Raw genomic sequence first — 23,173 nt, forward strand, 5'->3', positions numbered from 1 at the left:
ACACCATAAATAAACGATTAGGCGCAGAATAATTTTCCCCGAAAAATTGAAAAAATGGTAAGCCTATAGCCCATGAAAATATCGTTTTTCCGACAAAAAATAAAGTGTACTGAAAGCGCCCGTTCTCGGCATATATGGGTCCCCGGGCTTGCGCTGGTGCCGTTTAACACCATATATAAACGATTAGGCGCAGAATAATTTTCGCCGAAAAATTGAAAAAATGGTAAGCCTATAGCCCATGAAAATATCGTTTTTGCGACAAAAAATAAAGTGTACTGAAAGCGCCCTTTCTCGGCATATATAAGACCCGGGCTTGCGCTGGTGCTGTTAAACACCATAAATAAACGATTAGGGGCAGAATAATTTTCCCCGAAAAATTGAAAAAACGGTAAGCCTATAGCCCATGAAAATATCGTTTTTCCGACAAAAAATAAAGTGTACTGAAAGCGCCCGTTCTCGGCATATATGAGTCCCCGGGCTTGCGCTGGTGCCGTTAAACAACATAAATAAACGATTAGGGGCAGAATAATTTTCCCCGAAAAATTGAAAAAACGGTAAGCCTATAGCCCATGAAAATATCGTTTTTCCGACAAAAAATAAAGTGTACTGAAAGCGCCCGTTCTCGGCATATATGAGTCCCCGGGCTTGCGCTGGTGCCGTTAAGCACCATAAATGAACGATTAGGGGCAGAATAATTTTCCCCGAAAAATTGAAAAAACGGTAAGCCTATAGCCCACGAAAATATCGTTTTTCCGACAAAAAATACAGTGTACTGAAAGCGCCCGTTCTCGGCATATATGGGTCTAGGGGCTTGCGCTGGTGCCGTTTAACACCATAAATAAACGATTAGGCGCAGAATAATTTTCGCCGAAAAATTGAAAAAATGGTAAGCCTATAGCCCATGAAAATATCGTTTTTGCGACAAAAAATAAAGTGTACTGAAAGCGCCCTTTCTCGGCATATATGAGTCCCCGGGCTTGCGCTGGTGCCGTTACACACCATAAATAAACGATTAGGGGCAGAATAATTTTCCCCGAAAAATTGAAAAAACGCTAAGCCTATAGCCCATGAAAATATCGTTTTTCCGACAAAAAATAAAGTGTACTGAAAGCGGCCGTTCTCGGCATATATGTGTCCCCGGGCTTGCGCTGGTGCCGTTTAACACCATAAATAAACGATTAGGCGCAGAATAATTTTCCCCGAAAAATTGAAAAAACGGTAAGCCTATAGCCCATGAAAATATCGTTTTTCCGACAAAAAATAAAGTGTACTGAAAGCGCCCGTTCTCGGCATAAATGGGTCCCCGGGCTTGCGCTGGTGCCGTTTAACACCATAAATAAACGATTAGGCGCAGAATAATTTTCGCCGAAAAATTGAAAAAATGGTAAGCCTATAGCCCATGAAAATATCGTTTTTGCGACAAAAAATTAAGTGTACTGAAAGCGCCCTTTCTCGGCATATATGAGTCCCCGGGCTTGCGCTGGTGCCGTTAAACACCATAAATAAACGATTAGGGGCAGAATAATTTTCCCCGAAAAATTGAAAAAACGGTAAGCCTATAGCCCATGAAAATATCGTTTTTCCGACAAAAAATAAAGTGTACTGAAAGCGCCCGTTCTCGGCATAAATGGGTCCCCGGGCTTGCGCTGGTGCCGTTTAACACCATATATAAACGATTAGGCGCAGAATAATTTTCGCCGAAAAATTGAAAAAATGGTAAGCCTATATATATAGCCCATGAAAATATCGTTTTTGCGACAAAAAATAAAGTGTACTGAAAGCGCCCTTTCTCGGCATATATGAGTCCCCGGGCTTGCGCTGGTGCCGTTAAACACCATAAATAAACGATTAGGGGCAGAATAATTTTCCCCGAAAAATTGAAAAAACGGTAAGCCTATAGCCCATGAAAATATCGTTTTTCCGACAAAAAATAAAGTGTACTGAAAGCGCCCGTTCTCGGCATATATGAGTCCCCGGGCTTGCGCTGGTGCCGTTAAACAACATAAATAAACGTTTAGGGGCAGAATAATTTTCCCCGAAAAATTGAAAAAACGGTAAGCCTATAGCCCATGAAAATATCGTTTTTCCGACAAAAAATAAAGTGTACTGAAAGCGCCCGTTCTCGGCATATATGAGTCCCCGGGCTTGCGCTGGTGCCGTTAAACAACATAAATAAACGATTAGGGGCAGAATAATTTTCCCCGAAAAATTGAAAAAACGGTAAGCCTATAGCCCATGAAAATATCGTTTTTCCGACAAAAAATAAAGTGTACTGAAAGCGCCCGTTCTCGGCATATATGAGTCCCCGGGCTTGCGCTGGTGCCGTTAAGCACCATAAATAAACGATTAGGGGCAGAATAATTTTCCCCGAAAAATTGAAATAGCCCATGAAAATATCGTTTTTCCGACAAAAAATAAAGTGTACTGAAAGCGCCCGTTCTCGGCATATATGGGTCCCCGGGCTTGCGCTGGTGCCGTTTAACACCATATATAAACGATTAGGCGCAGAATAATTTTCGCCGAAAAATTGAAAAAATGGTAAGCCTATATGAAAATATCGTTTTTGCGACAAAAAATAAAGTGTACTGAAAGCGCCCTTTCTCGGCATATATGAGTCCCCGGGCTTGCGCTGGTGCCGTTAAACACCATAAATAAACGATTAGGGGCAGAATAATTTTCCCCGAAAAATTGAAAAAACGGTAAGCCTATAGCCCATGAAAATATCGTTTTTCCGACAAAAAATAAAGTGTACTGAAAGCGGCCGTTCTCGGCATATATGTGTCCCCGGGCTTGCGCTGGTGCCGTTTAACACCATAAATAAACGATTAGGCGCAGAATAATTTTCCCCGAAAAATTGAAAAAACGGTAAGCCTATAGCCCATGAAAATATCGTTTTTCCGACAAAAAATAAAGTGTACTGAAAGCGCCCGTTCTCGGCATATATGGGTCCCCGAGCTTGCGCTGGTGCCGTTTAACACCATAAATAAACGATTAGGCGCAGAATAATTTTCCCCGAAAAATTGAAAAAATGGTAAGCCTATAGCCCATGAAAATATCGTTTTTCCGACAAAAAATAAAGTGTACTGAAAGCGCCCGTTCTCGGCATATATGGGTCCCCGGGCTTGCGCTGGTGCCGTTTAACACCATATATAAACGATTAGGCGCAGAATAATTTTCGCCGAAAAATTGAAAAAATGGTAAGCCTATAGCCCATGAAAATATCGTTTTTGCGACAAAAAATAAAGTGTACTGAAAGCGCCCTTTCTCGGCATATATAAGACCCGGGCTTGCGCTGGTGCTGTTAAACACCATAAATAAACGATTAGGGGCAGAATAATTTTCCCCGAAAAATTGAAAAAACGGTAAGCCTATAGCCCATGAAAATATCGTTTTTCCGACAAAAAATAAAGTGTACTGAAAGCGCCCGTTCTCGGCATATATGAGTCCCCGGGCTTGCGCTGGTGCCGTTAAACAACATAAATAAACGATTAGGGGCAGAATAATTTTCCCCGAAAAATTGAAAAAACGGTAAGCCTATAGCCCATGAAAATATCGTTTTTCCGACAAAAAATAAAGTGTACTGAAAGCGCCCGTTCTCGGCATATATGAGTCCCCGGGCTTGCGCTGGTGCCGTTAAGCACCATAAATGAACGATTAGGGGCAGAATAATTTTCCCCGAAAAATTGAAAAAACGGTAAGCCTATAGCCCACGAAAATATCGTTTTTCCGACAAAAAATACAGTGTACTGAAAGCGCCCGTTCTCGGCATATATGGGTCTAGGGGCTTGCGCTGGTGCCGTTTAACACCATAAATAAACGATTAGGCGCAGAATAATTTTCGCCGAAAAATTGAAAAAATGGTAAGCCTATAGCCCATGAAAATATCGTTTTTGCGACAAAAAATAAAGTGTACTGAAAGCGCCCTTTCTCGGCATATATGAGTCCCCGGGCTTGCGCTGGTGCCGTTACACACCATAAATAAACGATTAGGGGCAGAATAATTTTCCCCGAAAAATTGAAAAAACGCTAAGCCTATAGCCCATGAAAATATCGTTTTTCCGACAAAAAATAAAGTGTACTGAAAGCGGCCGTTCTCGGCATATATGTGTCCCCGGGCTTGCGCTGGTGCCGTTTAACACCATAAATAAACGATTAGGCGCAGAATAATTTTCCCCGAAAAATTGAAAAAACGGTAAGCCTATAGCCCATGAAAATATCGTTTTTCCGACAAAAAATAAAGTGTACTGAAAGCGCCCGTTCTCGGCATAAATGGGTCCCCGGGCTTGCGCTGGTGCCGTTTAACACCATAAATAAACGATTAGGCGCAGAATAATTTTCGCCGAAAAATTGAAAAAATGGTAAGCCTATAGCCCATGAAAATATCGTTTTTGCGACAAAAAATTAAGTGTACTGAAAGCGCCCTTTCTCGGCATATATGAGTCCCCGGGCTTGCGCTGGTGCCGTTAAACACCATAAATAAACGATTAGGGGCAGAATAATTTTCCCCGAAAAATTGAAAAAACGGTAAGCCTATAGCCCATGAAAATATCGTTTTTCCGACAAAAAATAAAGTGTACTGAAAGCGCCCGTTCTCGGCATAAATGGGTCCCCGGGCTTGCGCTGGTGCCGTTTAACACCATATATAAACGATTAGGCGCAGAATAATTTTCGCCGAAAAATTGAAAAAATGGTAAGCCTATATATATAGCCCATGAAAATATCGTTTTTGCGACAAAAAATAAAGTGTACTGAAAGCGCCCTTTCTCGGCATATATGAGTCCCCGGGCTTGCGCTGGTGCCGTTAAACACCATAAATAAACGATTAGGGGCAGAATAATTTTCCCCGAAAAATTGAAAAAACGGTAAGCCTATAGCCCATGAAAATATCGTTTTTCCGACAAAAAATAAAGTGTACTGAAAGCGCCCGTTCTCGGCATATATGAGTCCCCGGGCTTGCGCTGGTGCCGTTAAACAACATAAATAAACGTTTAGGGGCAGAATAATTTTCCCCGAAAAATTGAAAAAACGGTAAGCCTATAGCCCATGAAAATATCGTTTTTCCGACAAAAAATAAAGTGTACTGAAAGCGCCCGTTCTCGGCATATATGAGTCCCCGGGCTTGCGCTGGTGCCGTTAAACAACATAAATAAACGATTAGGGGCAGAATAATTTTCCCCGAAAAATTGAAAAAACGGTAAGCCTATAGCCCATGAAAATATCGTTTTTCCGACAAAAAATAAAGTGTACTGAAAGCGCCCGTTCTCGGCATATATGAGTCCCCGGGCTTGCGCTGGTGCCGTTAAGCACCATAAATAAACGATTAGGGGCAGAATAATTTTCCCCGAAAAATTGAAATAGCCCATGAAAATATCGTTTTTCCGACAAAAAATAAAGTGTACTGAAAGCGCCCGTTCTCGGCATATATGGGTCCCCGGGCTTGCGCTGGTGCCGTTTAACACCATATATAAACGATTAGGCGCAGAATAATTTTCGCCGAAAAATTGAAAAAATGGTAAGCCTATATGAAAATATCGTTTTTGCGACAAAAAATAAAGTGTACTGAAAGCGCCCTTTCTCGGCATATATGAGTCCCCGGGCTTGCGCTGGTGCCGTTAAACACCATAAATAAACGATTAGGGGCAGAATAATTTTCCCCGAAAAATTGAAAAAACGGTAAGCCTATAGCCCATGAAAATATCGTTTTTCCGACAAAAAATAAAGTGTACTGAAAGCGGCCGTTCTCGGCATATATGTGTCCCCGGGCTTGCGCTGGTGCCGTTTAACACCATAAATAAACGATTAGGCGCAGAATAATTTTCCCCGAAAAATTGAAAAAACGGTAAGCCTATAGCCCATGAAAATATCGTTTTTCCGACAAAAAATAAAGTGTACTGAAAGCGCCCGTTCTCGGCATATATGGGTCCCCGAGCTTGCGCTGGTGCCGTTTAACACCATAAATAAACGATTAGGCGCAGAATAATTTTCCCCGAAAACTTGAAAAAACGGTAAGCCTATAGCCCATGAAAATATCGTTTTTCCGACAAAAAATAAAGTGTACTGAAAGCGCCCGTTCTCGGCATAAATGGGTCCCCGGGCTTGCGCTGGTGCCGTTTAACACCATATATAAACGATTAGGCGCAGAATAATTTTCGCCGAAAAATTGAAAAAATGGTAAGCCTATAGCCCATGAAAATATCGTTTTTGCGACAAAAAATAAAGTGTACTGAAAGCGCCCTTTCTCGGCATATATGAGTCCCCAGGCTTGCGCTGGTGCCGTTAAACACCATAAATAAACGATTAGGGGCAGAATAATTTTCCCCGAAAAATTGAAAAAACGGTAAGCCTATAGCCCATGAAAATATCGTTTTTCCGACAAAAAATAAAGTGTACTGAAAGCGCCCGTTCTCGGCATATATGAGTCCCCGGGCTTGCGCTGGTGCCGTTAAACAACATAAATAAACGTTTAGGGGCAGAATAATTTTCCCCGAAAAATTGAAAAAACGGTAAGCCTATAGCCCATGAAAATATCGTTTTTCCGACAAAAAATAAAGTGTACTGAAAGCGCCCGTTCTCGGCATATATGAGTCCCCGGGCTTGCGCTGGTGCCGTTAAACAACATAAATAAACGATTAGGGGCAGAATAATTTTCCCCGAAAAATTGAAAAAACGGTAAGCCTATAGCCCACGAAAATATCGTTTTTCCGACAAAAAATAAAGTGTACTGAAAGCACCCGTTCTCGGCATATATGTGTCCCCGGGCTTGCGCTGGTGCCGTTAAACACCATAAATAAACGATTAGGCGCAGAATAATTTTCCCCGAAAAATTGAAAAAACGGTAAGCCTATAGCCCATGAAAATATCGTTTTTCCGACAAAAAATAAAGTGTACTGAAAGCACCCGTTCTCGGCATATATGTGTCCCCGGGCTTGCGCTGGTGCCGTTAAACACCATAAATAAACGATTAGGCGCAGAATAATTTTCCCCGAAAAATTGAAAAAACGGTAAGCCTATAGCCCATGAAAATATCGTTTTTCCGACAAAAAATAAAGTGTACCGAAAGCGCCCGTTCTCGGCATATATGAGCCCCCGGGCTTGCGCTGGTGCCGTTTAACACCATATATAAACGATTAGGTGCAGAATAATTTTCCCCGAAAAATTGAAAAAATGGTAAGCCTATAGCCCATGAAAATATCGTTTTTGCGACAAAAAATAAAGTGTACTGAAAGCGCCCTTTCTCGGCATATATGAGTCCCCGGGCTTGCGCTGGTGCCGTTAAACACCATAAATAAACGATTAGGCGCAGAATAATTTTCCCCGAAAAATTGAAAAAACGGTAAGCCTATAGCCCATGAAAATATCGTTTTTCCGACAAAAAATAAAGTGTACTGAAAGCGCCCGTTCACGGCAAATATGGGTCCCCGGGCTTGCGCTGGTGCCGTTTAACACCATATATAAACGATTAGGCGCAGAATAATTTTCGCCGAAAAATTGAAAAAATGGTAAGCCTATAGCCCATGAAAATATCGTTTTTGCGACAAAAAATAAAGTGTACTGAAAGCGCCCTTTCTCGGCATATATGAGTCCCCGGGCTTGCGCTGGTGCCGTTAAACACCATAAATAAACGATTAGGGGCAGAATAATTTTCCCCGAAAAATTGAAAAAACGGTAAGCCTATAGCCCATGAAAATATCGTTTTTCCGACAAAAAATAAAGTGTACTGAAAGCGCCCGTTCTCGGCATATATGAGTCCCCGGGCTTGCGCTGGTGCTGTTAAACACCATAAATAAACGATTAGGGGCAGAATAATTTTCCCCGAAAAATTGAAAAAACGGTAAGCTTATAGCCCATGAAAATATCGTTTTTCCGACAAAAAATAAAGTGTACTGAAAGCGCCCGTTCTCAGCATATATGTGTCCCCGGGCTTGCACTGGTGCAGTTAAACACCATAAATAAACGATTAGGCGCAGAATAATTTTCCCCGAAAAATTGAAAAAACGGTAAGCCTAGAGCCCATGAAAATATCGTTTTTCCGACAAAAAATAAAGCGTACTGAAAGCGCCCGTTCTCGGCATATATGGGTCCCCGGGCTTGCGCTGGTGCCGTTTAACACCATAAATAAACGATTAGGCGCAGAATAATTTTCGCCGAAAAATTGAAAAAATGGTAAGCCTATAGCCCATGAAAATATCGTTTTTGCGACAAAAAATAAAGTGTACTGAAAGCGCCCTTTCTCGGCATATATGGGTCCCCGGGCTTGCGCTGGTGCCGTTAAACACCATAAATAAACGATTAGGGGCAGAATAATTTTCCCCGAAAAATTGAAAAAACGGTAAGCCTATAGCCCATGAAAATATCGTTTTTCCGACAAAAAATAAAGTGTACTGAAAGCGCCCGTTCTCGGCATATATGAGTCCCCGGGCTTGCGCTGGTGCCGTTAAACACCATAAATAAACGATTAGGGGCAGAATAATTTTCCCCGAAAAATTGAAAAAACGGTAAGCCTATAGCCCACGAAAATATCGTTTTTCCGACAAAAAAAAAAAGTGTACTGAAAGCGCCCATTCTCGGCCTATATGAGTCCCCGGGCTTGCGCTGGTGCCGTTAAACACCATAAATAAACGATTAGGGGCAGAATAATTTTCCCCGAAAAATTGAAAAAACCGTAAGCCTAGCCCATGAAAATATCGTTTTTCCGACAAAAAATAAAGCGTACTGAAAGCACCCGTTCTCGGCATATATGAGTCCCCGGGCTTGCGCTGGTGCCGATTAACACCATAAATAAACGATTAGGCGCAGAATAATTTTCGCCGAAAAATTGAAAAAACGGTAAGCCTAGCCCATGAAAATATCGTTTTTCCGACAAAAAATAAAGTGTACCGAAAGCGCCCGTTCTCGGCATATATGAGCCCCCGGGCTTGCACTGGTGCCGTTTAACACCATAAATAAACGATTAGGCGCAGAATAATTTTCCCCGAAAAATTGAAAAAACGGTAAGCCTATAGCCCATGAAAATATCGTTTTTCTGACAAAAAATAAAGTGTACTGAAAGCGCCCTTTCTCGGCATATATGAGTCCCCGGGCTTGCGCTGGTGCCGTTAAACACCATAAATAAACGATTAGGGGCAGAATAATTTTCCCCGAAAAATTGAAAAAACGGTAAGCCTATAGCCCATGAAAATATCGTTTTTCCGACAAAAAATAAAGTGTACTGAAAGCGCCCGTTCTCGGCATATATGAGTCCCCGGGCTTGCGCTGGTGCCGTTAAACAACATAAATAAACGTTTAGGGGCAGAATAATTTTCCCCGAAAAATTGAAAAAACGGTAAGCCTATAGCCCATGAAAATATCGTTTTTCCGACAAAAAATAAAGTGTACTGAAAGCGCCCGTTCTCGGCATATATGAGTCCCCGGGCTTGCGCTGGTGCCGTTAAACAACATAAATAAACGATTAGGGGCAGAATAATTTTCCCCGAAAAATTGAAAAAACGGTAAGCCTATAGCCCACGAAAATATCGTTTTTCCGACAAAAAATAAAGTGTACTGAAAGCACCCGTTCTCGGCATATATGTGTCCCCGGGCTTGCGCTGGTGCCGTTAAACACCATAAATAAACGATTAGGCGCAGAATAATTTTCCCCGAAAAATTGAAAAAACGGTAAGCCTATAGCCCATGAAAATATCGTTTTTCCGACAAAAAATAAAGTGTACCGAAAGCGCCCGTTCTCGGCATATATGAGCCCCCGGGCTTGCGCTGGTGCCGTTTAACACCATATATAAACGATTAGGTGCAGAATAATTTTCCCCGAAAAATTGAAAAAATGGTAAGCCTATAGCCCATGAAAATATCGTTTTTGCGACAAAAAATAAAGTGTACTGAAAGCGCCCTTTCTCGGCATATATGAGTCCCCGGGCTTGCGCTGGTGCCGTTAAACACCATAAATAAACGATTAGGCGCAGAATAATTTTCCCCGAAAAATTGAAAAAACGGTAAGCCTATAGCCCATGAAAATATCGTTTTTCCGACAAAAAATAAAGTGTACTGAAAGCGCCCGTTCACGGCAAATATGGGTCCCCGGGCTTGCGCTGGTGCCGTTTAACACCATATATAAACGATTAGGCGCAGAATAATTTTCGCCGAAAAATTGAAAAAATGGTAAGCCTATAGCCCATGAAAATATCGTTTTTGCGACAAAAAATAAAGTGTACTGAAAGCGCCCTTTCTCGGCATATATGAGTCCCCGGGCTTGCGCTGGTGCCGTTAAACACCATAAATAAACGATTAGGGGCAGAATAATTTTCCCCGAAAAATTGAAAAAACGGTAAGCCTATAGCCCATGAAAATATCGTTTTTCCGACAAAAAATAAAGTGTACTGAAAGCGCCCGTTCTCGGCATATATGAGTCCCCGGGCTTGCGCTGGTGCTGTTAAACACCATAAATAAACGATTAGGGGCAGAATAATTTTCCCCGAAAAATTGAAAAAACGGTAAGCTTATAGCCCATGAAAATATCGTTTTTCCGACAAAAAATAAAGTGTACTGAAAGCGCCCGTTCTCAGCATATATGTGTCCCCGGGCTTGCACTGGTGCAGTTAAACACCATAAATAAACGATTAGGCGCAGAATAATTTTCCCCGAAAAATTGAAAAAACGGTAAGCCTAGAGCCCATGAAAATATCGTTTTTCCGACAAAAAATAAAGCGTACTGAAAGCGCCCGTTCTCGGCATATATGGGTCCCCGGGCTTGCGCTGGTGCCGTTTAACACCATAAATAAACGATTAGGCGCAGAATAATTTTCGCCGAAAAATTGAAAAAATGGTAAGCCTATAGCCCATGAAAATATCGTTTTTGCGACAAAAAATAAAGTGTACTGAAAGCGCCCTTTCTCGGCATATATGGGTCCCCGGGCTTGCGCTGGTGCCGTTAAACACCATAAATAAACGATTAGGGGCAGAATAATTTTCCCCGAAAAATTGAAAAAACGGTAAGCCTATAGCCCATGAAAATATCGTTTTTCCGACAAAAAATAAAGTGTACTGAAAGCGCCCGTTCTCGGCATATATGAGTCCCCGGGCTTGCGCTGGTGCCGTTAAACACCATAAATAAACGATTAGGGGCAGAATAATTTTCCCCGAAAAATTGAAAAAACGGTAAGCCTATAGCCCACGAAAATATCGTTTTTCCGACAAAAAAAAAAAGTGTACTGAAAGCGCCCATTCTCGGCCTATATGAGTCCCCGGGCTTGCGCTGGTGCCGTTAAACACCATAAATAAACGATTAGGGGCAGAATAATTTTCCCCGAAAAATTGAAAAAACCGTAAGCCTAGCCCATGAAAATATCGTTTTTCCGACAAAAAATAAAGCGTACTGAAAGCACCCGTTCTCGGCATATATGAGTCCCCGGGCTTGCGCTGGTGCCGATTAACACCATAAATAAACGATTAGGCGCAGAATAATTTTCGCCGAAAAATTGAAAAAACGGTAAGCCTAGCCCATGAAAATATCGTTTTTCCGACAAAAAATAAAGTGTACCGAAAGCGCCCGTTCTCGGCATATATGAGCCCCCGGGCTTGCACTGGTGCCGTTTAACACCATAAATAAACGATTAGGCGCAGAATAATTTTCCCCGAAAAATTGAAAAAACGGTAAGCCTATAGCCCATGAAAATATCGTTTTTCCGACAAAAAATAAAGTGTACTGAAAGTGCCCGTTCTCGGCATATATGGGTCCCCGGGCTTGCGCTGGTGCCGTTTAACACCATATATAAACGATTAGGCGCAGAATAATTTTCGCCGAAAAATTGAAAAAATGGTAAGCCTATAGCCCATGAAAATATCGTTTTTGCGACAAAAAATAAAGTGTACTGAAAGCGCCATTTCTCGGCATATATGAGTCCCCGGGCTTGCGCTGGTGCCGTTAAACACCATAAATAAACGATTAGGGGCAGAATAATTTTCCCCGAAAAATTGAAAAAACGTAAGCCCATGAAAATATCGTTTTTCCGACAAAAAATAAAGTGTACCGAAAGCGCCCGTTCTCGGCATATATTAGCCCCCGGGCTTGCACTGGTGCCGTTTAACACCATAAATAAACGATTAGGCGCAGAATAATTTTCCCCGAAAAATTGAAAAAACGTAAGCCTATAGCCCATGAAAATATCGTTTTTCCGACAAAAAATAAAGCGTACTGAAAGCACCCGTTCTCGGCATATATGAGTCCCCGGGCTTGCGCTGCAGCCGATTAACACCATAAATAAACGATTAGGCGCAGAATAATTTTCCCCGAAAAATTGAAAAAACGGTAAGCCTATAGCCCATGAAAATATGGTTTTTCCGACAAAAAATAAAGTGTACTGAAAGCGCCCGTTCTCGGCATATATGAGCCCCCGGGCTTGCACTGGTGCCGTTTAACACCATAAATAAACGATTAGGCGCAGAATAATTTTCCCCGAAAAATTGAAAAAACGGTAAGCCTATAGCCCATGAAAATATCGTTTTTCCGACAAAAAATAAAGTGTACTGAAAGCGCCCGTTCTCGGCATATATGGGTCCCCGGGCTTGCGCTGGTGGCGTTTAACACCATATATAAACGATTAGGCGAAGAATAATTTTCGCCGGAAAATTGAAAAAATGGTAAGCCTATAGCCCATGAAAATATCGTTTTTGCGACAAAAAATAAAGTGTACTGAAAGCGCCCGTTCTCGGCATATATGAGTCCCCGGGCTTGCGCTGGTGCCGTTAAACACCATAAATAAACGATTAGGGGCAGAATAATTTTCCCCGAAAAATTGAAAAAACGGTAAGCCTATAGCCCATGAAAATATCGTTTTTCCGACAAAAAATAAAGCGTACTGAAAGCACCCGTTCTCGGCATATATGAGTCCCCGGGCTTGCGCTGGTGCCGATTAACACCATAAATAAACGATTAGGCGCAGAATAATTTTCCCCGAAAAATTGAAAAAACGGTAAGCCTATATAGCCCATGAAAATATCGTTTTTCCGACAAAAAATAAAGTGTACTGAAAGCGCCCGTTCTCGGCATATATGAGTCCCCGGGCTTGCGCTGGTGCCGTTAAACACCATAAATAAACAATTAGGGGCCGAATAATTTTCCCCGAAAAATTGAAAAAACGGTAAGCCTATAGCCCATGAAAATATCGTTTTTCCGACAAAAAATAAAGTGTACTGAAAGCGCCCGTTCTCGGCATATATGAGTCCCCGGGCTTGCGCTGGTGCCGTTAAACACCATAAATAAACGATTAGGGGCAGAATAATTTTCCCCGAAAAATTGAAAAAACGGTAAGCCTATAGCCCATGAAAATATCGTTTTTCCGACAAAAAATAAAGTGTACTGAAAGCGCCCTTTCTCGGCATATATGAGTCCCCGGGCCTGCGCTGGTGCCGTTAAACACCATAAATAAACGATTAGGGGCAGAATAATTTTCCCCGAAAAATTGAAAAAACGGTAAGCCTATAGCCCATGAAAATATCGTTTTTGCGACAAAAAATAAAGTGTACTGAAAGCGCCCGTTCTCGGCATATATGGGTCCCCGGGCTTGCGCTGGTGCCGTTTAACACCATATATAAACGATTAGGCGCAGAATAATTTTCGCCGAAAAATTGAAAAAATGGTAAGCCTATAGCCCATGAAAATATCGTTTTTCCGACAAAAAATAAAGCGTACTGAAAGCACCCGTTCTCGGCATATATGAGTCCCCGGGCTTGCGCTGGTGCCGATTAACACCATAAATAAACGATTAGGCGCAGAATAATTTTCCCCGAAAAATTGAAAAAACGGTAAGCCTATAGCCCATGAAAATATCGTTTTTCCGACAAAAAATAAAGCGTACTGAAAGCACCCGTTCTCGGCATATATGAGTCTCCGGGCTTGCGCTGGTGCCGATTAACACCATAAATAAACGATTAGGCGCAGAATAATTTTCGCCGAAAAATTGAAAAAACGGTAAGCCTATAGCCCATGAAAATATCGTTTTTCCGACAAAAAATAAAGCGTACTGAAAGCACCCGTTCTCGGCATATATGAGTCCCCGGGCTTGCGCTGGTGCCGATTAACACCATAAATAAACGATTAGGCGCAGAATAATTTTCCCCGAAAAATTGAAAAAACGGTAAGCCTATAGCCCATGAAAATATCGTTTTTCCGACAAAAAATAAAGCGTACTGAAAGCACCCGTTCTCGGCATATATGAGTCCCCGGGCTTGCGCTGGTGCCGATTAACACCATAAATAAACGATTAGGCGCAGAATAATTTTCCCCGAAAAATTGAAAAAACGGTAAGCCTATAGCCCATGAAAATATCGTTTTTCCGACAAAAAATAAAGTGTACTGAAAGCGCCCGTTCTCGGCATATATGAGTCCCCGGGCTTGCGCTGGTGCCGATTAACACCATAAATAAACGATTAGGCGCAGAATAATTTTCCCCGAAAAATTGAAAAAACGGTAAGCCTATAGCCCATGAAAATATCGTTTTTGCGACAAAAAATAAAGTGTACTGAAAGCGCCCTTTCTCGGCATATATGAGTCCCCGGGCCTGCGCTGGTGCCGTTAAACACCATAAATAAACGATTAGGCGCAGAATAATTTTCCCCGAAAAATTGAAAAAACGGTAAGCCTATAGCCATGAAAATATCGTTTTTCCGACAAAAAATAAAGTGTACTGAAAGCGCCCGTTCTCGGCATATATGGGTCCCCGGGCTTGCGCTGGTGCCGTTTAACACCATATATAAACGATTAGGCGCAGAATAATTTTCGCCGAAAAATTGAAAAAACGGTAAGCCTATAGCCCATGAAAATATCGTTTTTGCGACAAAAAATAAAGTGTACTGAAAGCGCCCTTTCTCGGCATATATGAGTCCCCGGGCCTGCGCTGGTGCCGTTAAACACCATAAATAAACGATTAGGCGCAGAATAATTTTCCCCGAAAAATTGAAAAAACGGTAAGCCTATAGCCCATGAAAATATCGTTTTTGCGACAAAAAATAAAGTGTACTGAAAGCGCCCTTTCTCGGCATATATGAGTCCCCGGGCCTGCGCTGGTGCCGTTAAACACCATAAATAAGCGATTAGGGGCAGAATAATTTTCCCCGAAAAATTGAAAAAACGGTAAGCCTATAGCCCATGAAAATATCGTTTTTCCGACAAAAAATAAAGTGTACTGAAAGCGCCCGTTCACGGCATATATGGGTCCCCGGGCTTGCGCTGGCGCCGTTTAACACCATATATAAACGATTAGGCGGAGAATAATTTTCGCCGAAAAATTGAAAAAATGGTAAGCCTTATAGCCCATGAAAATATCGTTTTTGCGACAAAAAATAAAGTGTACTGAAAGCGCCCTTTCTCGGCATATATGAGTCCCCGGGCTTGCGCTGGTGCCGTTAAACACCATAAATAAACGATTAGGGGCAGAATAATTTTCCCCGAAAAATTGAAAAAACAGTAAAGCCCATGAAAATATCGTTTTTCCGACAAAAAATAAAGTGTACTGAAAGCGCCCGTTCTCGGCATATATGAGTCCCCGGGCTTGCGCTGGTGCCGTTAAACACCATAAATAAACGATTAGGGGCAGAATAATTTTCCCCGAAAAATTGAAAAAACGGTAAGCCTATAGCCCATGAAAATATCGTTTTTGCGACAAAAAATAAAGTGTACTGAAAGCGTCCTTTCTTGGCATATATGGGTCCCCGGGCTTGCGCTGGTGCCGTTAAACACCATAAATAAACGATTAGGGGCAGAATAATTTTCCCCGAAAAATTGAAAAAACGGTAAGCCTATAGCCCATGAAAATATCGTTTTTCCGACAAAAAATAAAGTGTACTGAAAGCGCCCGTTCTCGGCATATATGAGTCCCCGGGCTTGCGCTGGTGCCGTTAAACACCATAAATAAACGATTAGGGGCAGAATAATTTTCCCCGAAAAATTGACAAAACGGTAAGCCTATAGCCCATGAAAATATCGTTTTTCCGACAAAAAATAAAGTGTACTGAAAGCGCCCGTTCTCGGCATATATGAGTCCCCGGGCTTGCGCTGATGCCGTTAAACACCATAAATAATCGATTAGGGGCAGAATAATTAATAAATAAAGTGTACTGAAGGAGGAGGAGGAAAAACTTTATTTGCTCTAATTGGTTAGAAATTAGCGGTGGCAGATGCGGTCGGCCGTCTTCACGGTCTTCTTCCCCATCTGCGCAGGGTCGACGCCCCTATTGCAGGGCACCACTTAGGGTGGCTACTCGGCGAGCGTGCCTTGCTAGTCCATGCTGTACTTTCGGGTCGCTGCTGACGAGCACCCTCTCCCACTGCTCCGCACTCGGGTCTTTTATTTGAAGGAATTGTTGATTCTGAGCGGATTCCCATGTAATGTGATATAAGGTGGGCTTGGCGCCGCACCAGGGGCAAATGTCTCTATACTGGGTGGGAAACATCTTGCTTAGTGTGTTTAGGTTTGGATACGTTCCTGTTTGCAGCCTCCTCCAAGAGGTTGCTTCATGCTAATTTAGGCTGTTGTGGGGTGGAGGGTATTTGATTCGGACCTCCTTATAGTAATTCAACATGTCTGAGTAGCTTGGGTTGACTGGTATGGGTTCCTCAGGGTCAGTGCTTGTGGCCGCTCGGTTTGTGTGCTCTCGAGCTGCCTTGTCCGCCCTTAGGTTCCCTTCTATTCCAGCGTGTCCCGGTACCCAGAAAATTGTATGCCTGAGTTTGTTGTTAGCCCTGCAGTAGCGGAGGGTGTGAAGCGCTCTGCGTCCTATTCTGCCATTCATGTAATTCCGACACGTAGTTTGCGAGTCGGGGAGTATTGTTAAAGACCTTTCGGATCGGTAGCCCTCCACTGCCGCTAGAGCTACGGCTATTTCCTCAGCTTCCGTTACCGAGCAGTCCTTCATTGACGCGCTGCTGTTCTCTTTGTAGTCCTGGCTTATTACTATCGCAGCTGTCTTTACTATGTTTGTGCCTCTTTGCTTGGCGTATACTGCAGCATCTGTGTATACTGTTGTGTTTTTTGTGGCCAGGTACTTTTCGACGTATATCGCCCTTGCGTCCCTTCGCGCCGTGTGGAGGTTTGGGTCCATGTTTTTGGGTAGGGGGCTAACAGTGTATGTTTTCCGATATTCATCAGGAATCCCCTCCGTTCTTTGGGTTTCTTTGATTGATTCCACGAAGCCTAGCCTTATTAGCAGTTCCCTTCCCGTTTTGGTCTGCTGGAGTCTCATGAGCTGTGCGATACTTTGGGCTTCTTTTATTTCTTCGAAGGTGTTGCTTAAACCAAGTGCCATTAGTTTCTCTGTCGATGTATTGTTCGGCAGGTGAAGTGCTGTTTTGTACGCTTTGCGTAAAATTGTGTCCGCTTCTTGTATTTCCTGTTTGGTGCAGTTGAAGTACGGGAGTGAGTATGCGACCCTGCTGACCACCAGGTTGCCAACCAGCTTAAGTGTGTCTCCTTCTTTCATCCTATATCTCTTTTGTGACACCCGCGTGATCATGCGTGCTATTTGGATTGTTGACTGCTTGAGTGTTTTCAGCGTGTGGGTGCAGCGCTGGTTGGATTGCACCCACATTCCAAGGATCCTGATTTGTTGGCTTTCGGGTATCGGCTGCCCCTTTAGCCATATGTTAAGGCTTTCTCTACTTTTCTTGCCCCGTGTAATTCTCAGAAGCTCGGATTTCTCCGTAGAGCACTCAAGGCCTCTTTCCCCGACGTATTCTTCCACGCAAGTGGCTGCTTCTTGCAGATAGCTCGTTCTCGCCATATATGAGTCCCCGGGCTTGGGCTAGATCTGTCAGTCCCGTCGTGAAATTAGCCGGGTGCGCATTTCATCGCGTTTCGCCGGACCAAATAAAAGTTTATTCACTCGCTCACTCACTCACTCACTCACTCACTCAACGATGACGATGATATGTGGTTCAACCCTTTGGCTCGGGCATGCAACTTAGGAATACCCTTTCCGAGGAATCGAAATCTTTCGGCAGAAACCATCTCAGAATGACTGTGGGTGCTAACCCTTTATGCCCACGCGCGGTAGCCAGGCCTGCAGCAACAGCCCGAAAATAATGCTTTTTTCTTTAATGCTGCTTCCTTCATGACACTGCTTGCGCCGTGTGTGGGAAGAGACCGAGCATCTTGAGCTTCAAACAAATATGTATACATGGCTGCACCGGTTCTTTTGTGTTCAGAAGTAGTGCGTTCTTGGACAGGCTGAGACGTGGCCACGGATCTCAGCACAGGTGAGTAAATTTCTTGAAATACAGCGGAAAGAACACTACTGCGACAACTATTACAGTTAAAACAGCTCCGAAGACGTTGTAGGCGTTGTTGGACTTTCAAGATGATGCTAAACGGTGTGGCCGTAATTTGCACAACACAATTTTCCCCGCCAAAAGTGGTGTTGGTGATGAGCAACAACGGACATATGCCGAGGAGCGATGAGTTATGGGGAGATACTGCTTGTAGTATTTTCCCGCTTGACTGAAGCTAAAACAAACCAATAACGTAGAGTTAATTGCACGGAATAGAATAAACTTTAGTCAGAGCGTAATATTTCTTCTCTTTGTAAATAGATGGCGACGTTAAAAGAAAGTGGCCGACCGACGAAGAAATTCAGCAGCAGCTTCCTTCCGGAAGGTGTATTGTCCAATGTTGACTTCGACAGTGACCCGGATGACACTGACTATGATCCTAGAGATAATCGAAGATTTGATTGATTGATTGATTGATTGATTGATTGATTGATTGATTGATTGATTGATTGATTGATTGATTGATTGATTGATTGATTGATTGATTGATTGATTGATTGATTGATTGATGTCCACTTGAAATGGCGAGGAACGTTCGCGATGAACAGCCATGCGAAGAGGAAGACGCAGAAATGCCAAGCGATCCTTGTCGAAGCTTTTAAACTCACACGCTCAAATTGTTAACTCCCTTGTTATCATTATTATTTTTATGCACCTAATTAAACCACCCGATTCTTGGCCAATCCCCCACGGTGGGTATGCGCCACGGCCACTCAGGACAACAACAACAGCTTTGCCGGGAGCTTCTCGTGCTCACGCGGCGGCTCAGCGCAGAAAGAAGAAAGAAAACGTTGCATTGCTGCGCTACGAACGAACGTTCCACGTTCGCTGCGGCTTCCGTCACTTGGCCAGGTTTTGGGTGATATTAGGCTTTACTAATCTTATTTGTTGAGCTCTCACTGATTCTAATGCCAGCTTTATCCTAGGCTGATGGCCATAAACTCCACCGGCAGGGGTTTTTCCCCATGGGCAGCCTCTATTCCAACGGATGAATTACCTCTAGATTTGTTCATCCGCAGTGGTGTGAGTAGCATCTCAGTGGCTCTGGTTCCTTCAAATGGAGACTTTAAACGTCTGACCAACCCCCAGGCGATCCAGAAATCTCTGCATGCTGCTACCTCTTCATACCAGACCATCACGGAAGTGAGGCAGTTCGGCCGCGGAGGTATCGTGTGTCAATCGTCAGACCAGTCCTGTGTCGCGGATTTGCTTAAGTGCTCATCATTCGCGTCATTACCGGTGAGTGCCTACATCCCTGCTCACCTCGCCTGCACTAAGGGAGTAGTCAGAGGCGTCGATGCTGATCTTTCTCCCGTTGAAACACTAGAGAGATTGTCTGGGACTGGAGTAATTGCTGTTTACGGATGCACTCGAGTGGTAGACAATAAGCGGGTCCCAACAGAATCGGTGATCGCAACTTTTGCTGGAACTTCCTCCCCATCAGAGCTAAAGGTGTGGCCCCTTGTGTTCAGAGTTGAACCCCTGGTGTCGCGTCCGATTCAATGCCGTAATTTCTGGCGATACGGCCATAGTATGGCAGGGTGTAAATCAAGACAACGTTGCTGCGCATGTGGGGAAGAACAGGCTCAAAGTGATTGTAGTGCCCAAGAAGAGCGATGCTGTCTCTGTGATGGAAATCATCCAGCCAATTATTTAAATTGTTCTGTTAGGGTTCAAGAATTACAGATGATTGAAATAATTGATCGATGACGCTGCGAGTTGCGTGCTGGCGGGGCAGCAAGCGCCGCTACGACACATTACTCGCAGCGCAAAACTTGAGGCACCGCTCAGCGTAGTTCAATTGGGCATTAATGCTTTCGCACTCACAACTCACAAGAAGTGCTTAGGTGTCCTCGGACTTTTTTGTTAAACGAGTAGTGGCACATAACCAGTGACGCACATCCAGTGAGCCAAGTTGGTATCAAACAGGTTCATTGAAAGGTGGCACATGCCCAGTTATCCAAGTTGAAGTTACATAGGTTTGATACAAACACAAATACCCCAAACTTATTCAAGATGCCAAAAGTGAAGTTCTACACAAACGACAACTAATTTAGTTGTTTGTGTTTGGTTTGCTTTTGATTTTTTTCTTGTGTGGAAAGCAGCACAAGAAACCGAATAGTGGCTACCCCATATGTTTACTCTAAACGCAAATTCCATAGAAATTATCTGCTATATGTCAGCATACCTAGGTATTGTACTATATATTTCTATCATTGATAAGAGAAGCAGAGAAATCGGAGATAAATAAGGGGTTAAACAAAACGGTACACTGAGGGTGAGGGAAAGTTAGAACGAGGCGGCTATCAAATGTTTATCGAAATTTTATCACGGATATATCACCCGGCGTGGTGGCTATCCAGGGAGTCTCCGGCAAAATTAAGCACCAAAGCCAGTACTGTTAGGACGCATCAGTGGGAGCGCCAATCAGTGTGAACTTCATAAACAGCCGATTTCCTAACCTGACGTCACCCTCACCGCGAAGTGGAAGTCAGAAACTTACCATGCGCACTTGTTGGCTCTGCCTCATAGCGAGGTCATTCGTTCGTCAGTCTTCGGTTGGCTCCGTTTGAATCGGTGTTCCCGCACCTCCGCTGGGTACGGAGTGCAAGAAGTAACCAACAGCGGCTGGAACTCGTCTCAAGGATTGCAGCCATTTACATGTCGCTGAGCTCAATCTGTTCGCAGCGCAGCGCAAGGAAGGCGAACGCAGCACTAGTTCACAGGCCCTACACGTCTTTATTATACTGTTTGTACATACACTGGTCGGGACCATGGCCGGAGCTTACCGGTGCTAGTGCAGACAGCTTGACATTGTGGTTTAATGTCATTCTGTGTGGCGTAAAGCCTGCGGATCACAGACGTGCCATGGATGCCTGTGCCTGCTATTTGCTTCGGACTGATGAAATAATTTGTTTCCGTCTGCTTCTCTGCCAGCCATTACTATAAATACCACATGCAATATCCGTGGCCGTATCCCAGACGACGAACTGCCTCGTGAGTCGCCTTACTCAGATTCGCTCAGATTCTCCCCTACCGGTGAGTGTGAGCGTGTCAGAGTGAGTCTGCTTTTGGTGAGTGAGCGAGACGGACCTTCGCTAGGTCTGATTTGGGGGAGCCTGAGTCCGAGTGAGCCTGGTGAGTTAAATGTCTAGTGAGTTTATGTCTGAATTTATTCATCTAAGTCTGCGTTTGGTGAGTTTTAAGTCCGAGTAAGCCTGATGAGTCGGATTTCTGGTTAATCTAACTGCGAGTGAGGCCACTTGAGTGATTTCAGCAAGTCTGAATCAGATTGAACCTTAACATAAATGTATATTTTGTGATTGAGTCTGTTTCTTTTGGCAACCTATGTGCGTGACATTACAGAGCATCTGTTTCTTTGGGACAATGAATCTTGCGAGCCAAAATCAAAGCGATAGACCGCACTTTCTCCTGCTATCGAAAGGAATCGCACTTTATATTTGACAGTTCTGGTGTCTCAGCTTTACATTGTGCATCTGAACCCTGATTTGCCAAGTTCCTTACCCGCCGTGGTTATTTAGTGGCTTTGATGTTGTGCTTAAGCAGCACAACAGAACAAGGTGGCGGGATCAAATCCAGGGCACGGCGGCCGCATTTCGATGGAGGTGAAATGCGAAGACACCCGTGCACTTGGATTTAAGTGCACGGTAAATAACCCCAGGTGGTCCAAATTAATCTGGAGCCCCCCACTACGGCGTACCTCATAATCAGATCATGGTTTTGACACCTAAAACCCCATAATTTATTTTAATTTTTTTGCCACGTTCCCTACCATTATTGTCAGCAAAATGTTCGGCTCTGGCGACGTACGATGTCTGGTCACGAATGTACCTCGAATCCCTGCTCCCTGGCCTGACTTTGACACTGCCTTGACGTGTCGCTCATCGTGACTTCCACCCTGTCTTGTAGGCGTGCACGATACAGATTCCGATAAATGCCGCCGACACTGAAACCAGTGCGCAGGTGATCAGCACGATCTGTAGTGCTGGATTCCATTGGTCATGCCGCGCAGTCCTCTTCGTGTCTGCAAAGGCGTTGCTATATTTGTAAGCACATGCCTGAAACATAGCAGAATAAGCATGAGCTATGACGTGGGCTTATCTGCTAGTAATTGAAATGAAATTCCGCCCCACGCTCTCGAGCTATTTGTTACTCTATTAAAGGAACAAATCACAGACTACAAACTGTTTCATTCCTGTTTTTGTCGTGAATGTATATACGGTGAGAAGCGAAGGACAATTGACCTCTTAACCGTAATATTAAGTTACAAAAGAAGGAAGTCCAGAAATTTACTGCAACAAAAGGACAGAAACAAAAACAAAACAAGGTTCAAACACGTGGAATAATTAATGCAAGGAGAAGACTGCTCTATTGTCCTCCAGCAGCTTTTTTTTTTTTTTTTTTTCGTTCCTACCTGTTCGTATAATTTGTTTTCTTCCTTCTTTTTTTCCCGTTTTAGCTTAAGAGGAAGCTCTAGCTCGGGCCCAACTCGAACGCGGCCTATTCAAATACATGTAAAACGCAAAAACCTTTTTTCTGGTCCTGGACCGAATTTAATGAAACTTGCTGCATTTGAGAGAGAAAGGTAATTTCTAGTGACTGTTGGAAGCGGAATTTCGATTGAAGGCCTAAATTTTTTTGAAGAGTTTTTTAAATATTTGGAAGTGTGAAAAAAAAAATAGAAGCACGAAGTTTATAAATTAATAGCTCTGCACCAAATACAGATATCGCTGTTCTGTAAACGGCATCGACTATATCAATGGAAGCGGACAAATTCGACCTCGCAAAATCAACATTTTCATGGGCTATAGGCTTACAGCTTTTTTTTTTTTTTTTTTC

The 23,173-nt window shown here is 43.3% G+C and overlaps 1 long non-coding RNA gene across 1 annotated transcript in view; it reads right to left on the reverse strand.

Annotated features, from left to right (window-relative positions):
* Positions 1-21,042: 21,042 nt before the first annotated feature.
* LOC140213145 (uncharacterized) overlaps positions 21,043-23,173 on the reverse strand; it is a 59,468-nt gene continuing 57,337 nt past the window's right edge. The window contains exon 3 of the long non-coding RNA XR_011890120.1: positions 21,043-22,358. This is a non-coding gene — a long non-coding RNA (uncharacterized lncRNA). The remainder of the gene's footprint in view (positions 22,359-23,173) is intronic.

Source organism: Dermacentor andersoni, chromosome 9, assembly GCF_023375885.2.
Source record: "Dermacentor andersoni chromosome 9, qqDerAnde1_hic_scaffold, whole genome shotgun sequence".
Lineage (NCBI taxonomy): Eukaryota > Metazoa > Arthropoda > Arachnida > Ixodida > Ixodidae > Dermacentor > Dermacentor andersoni.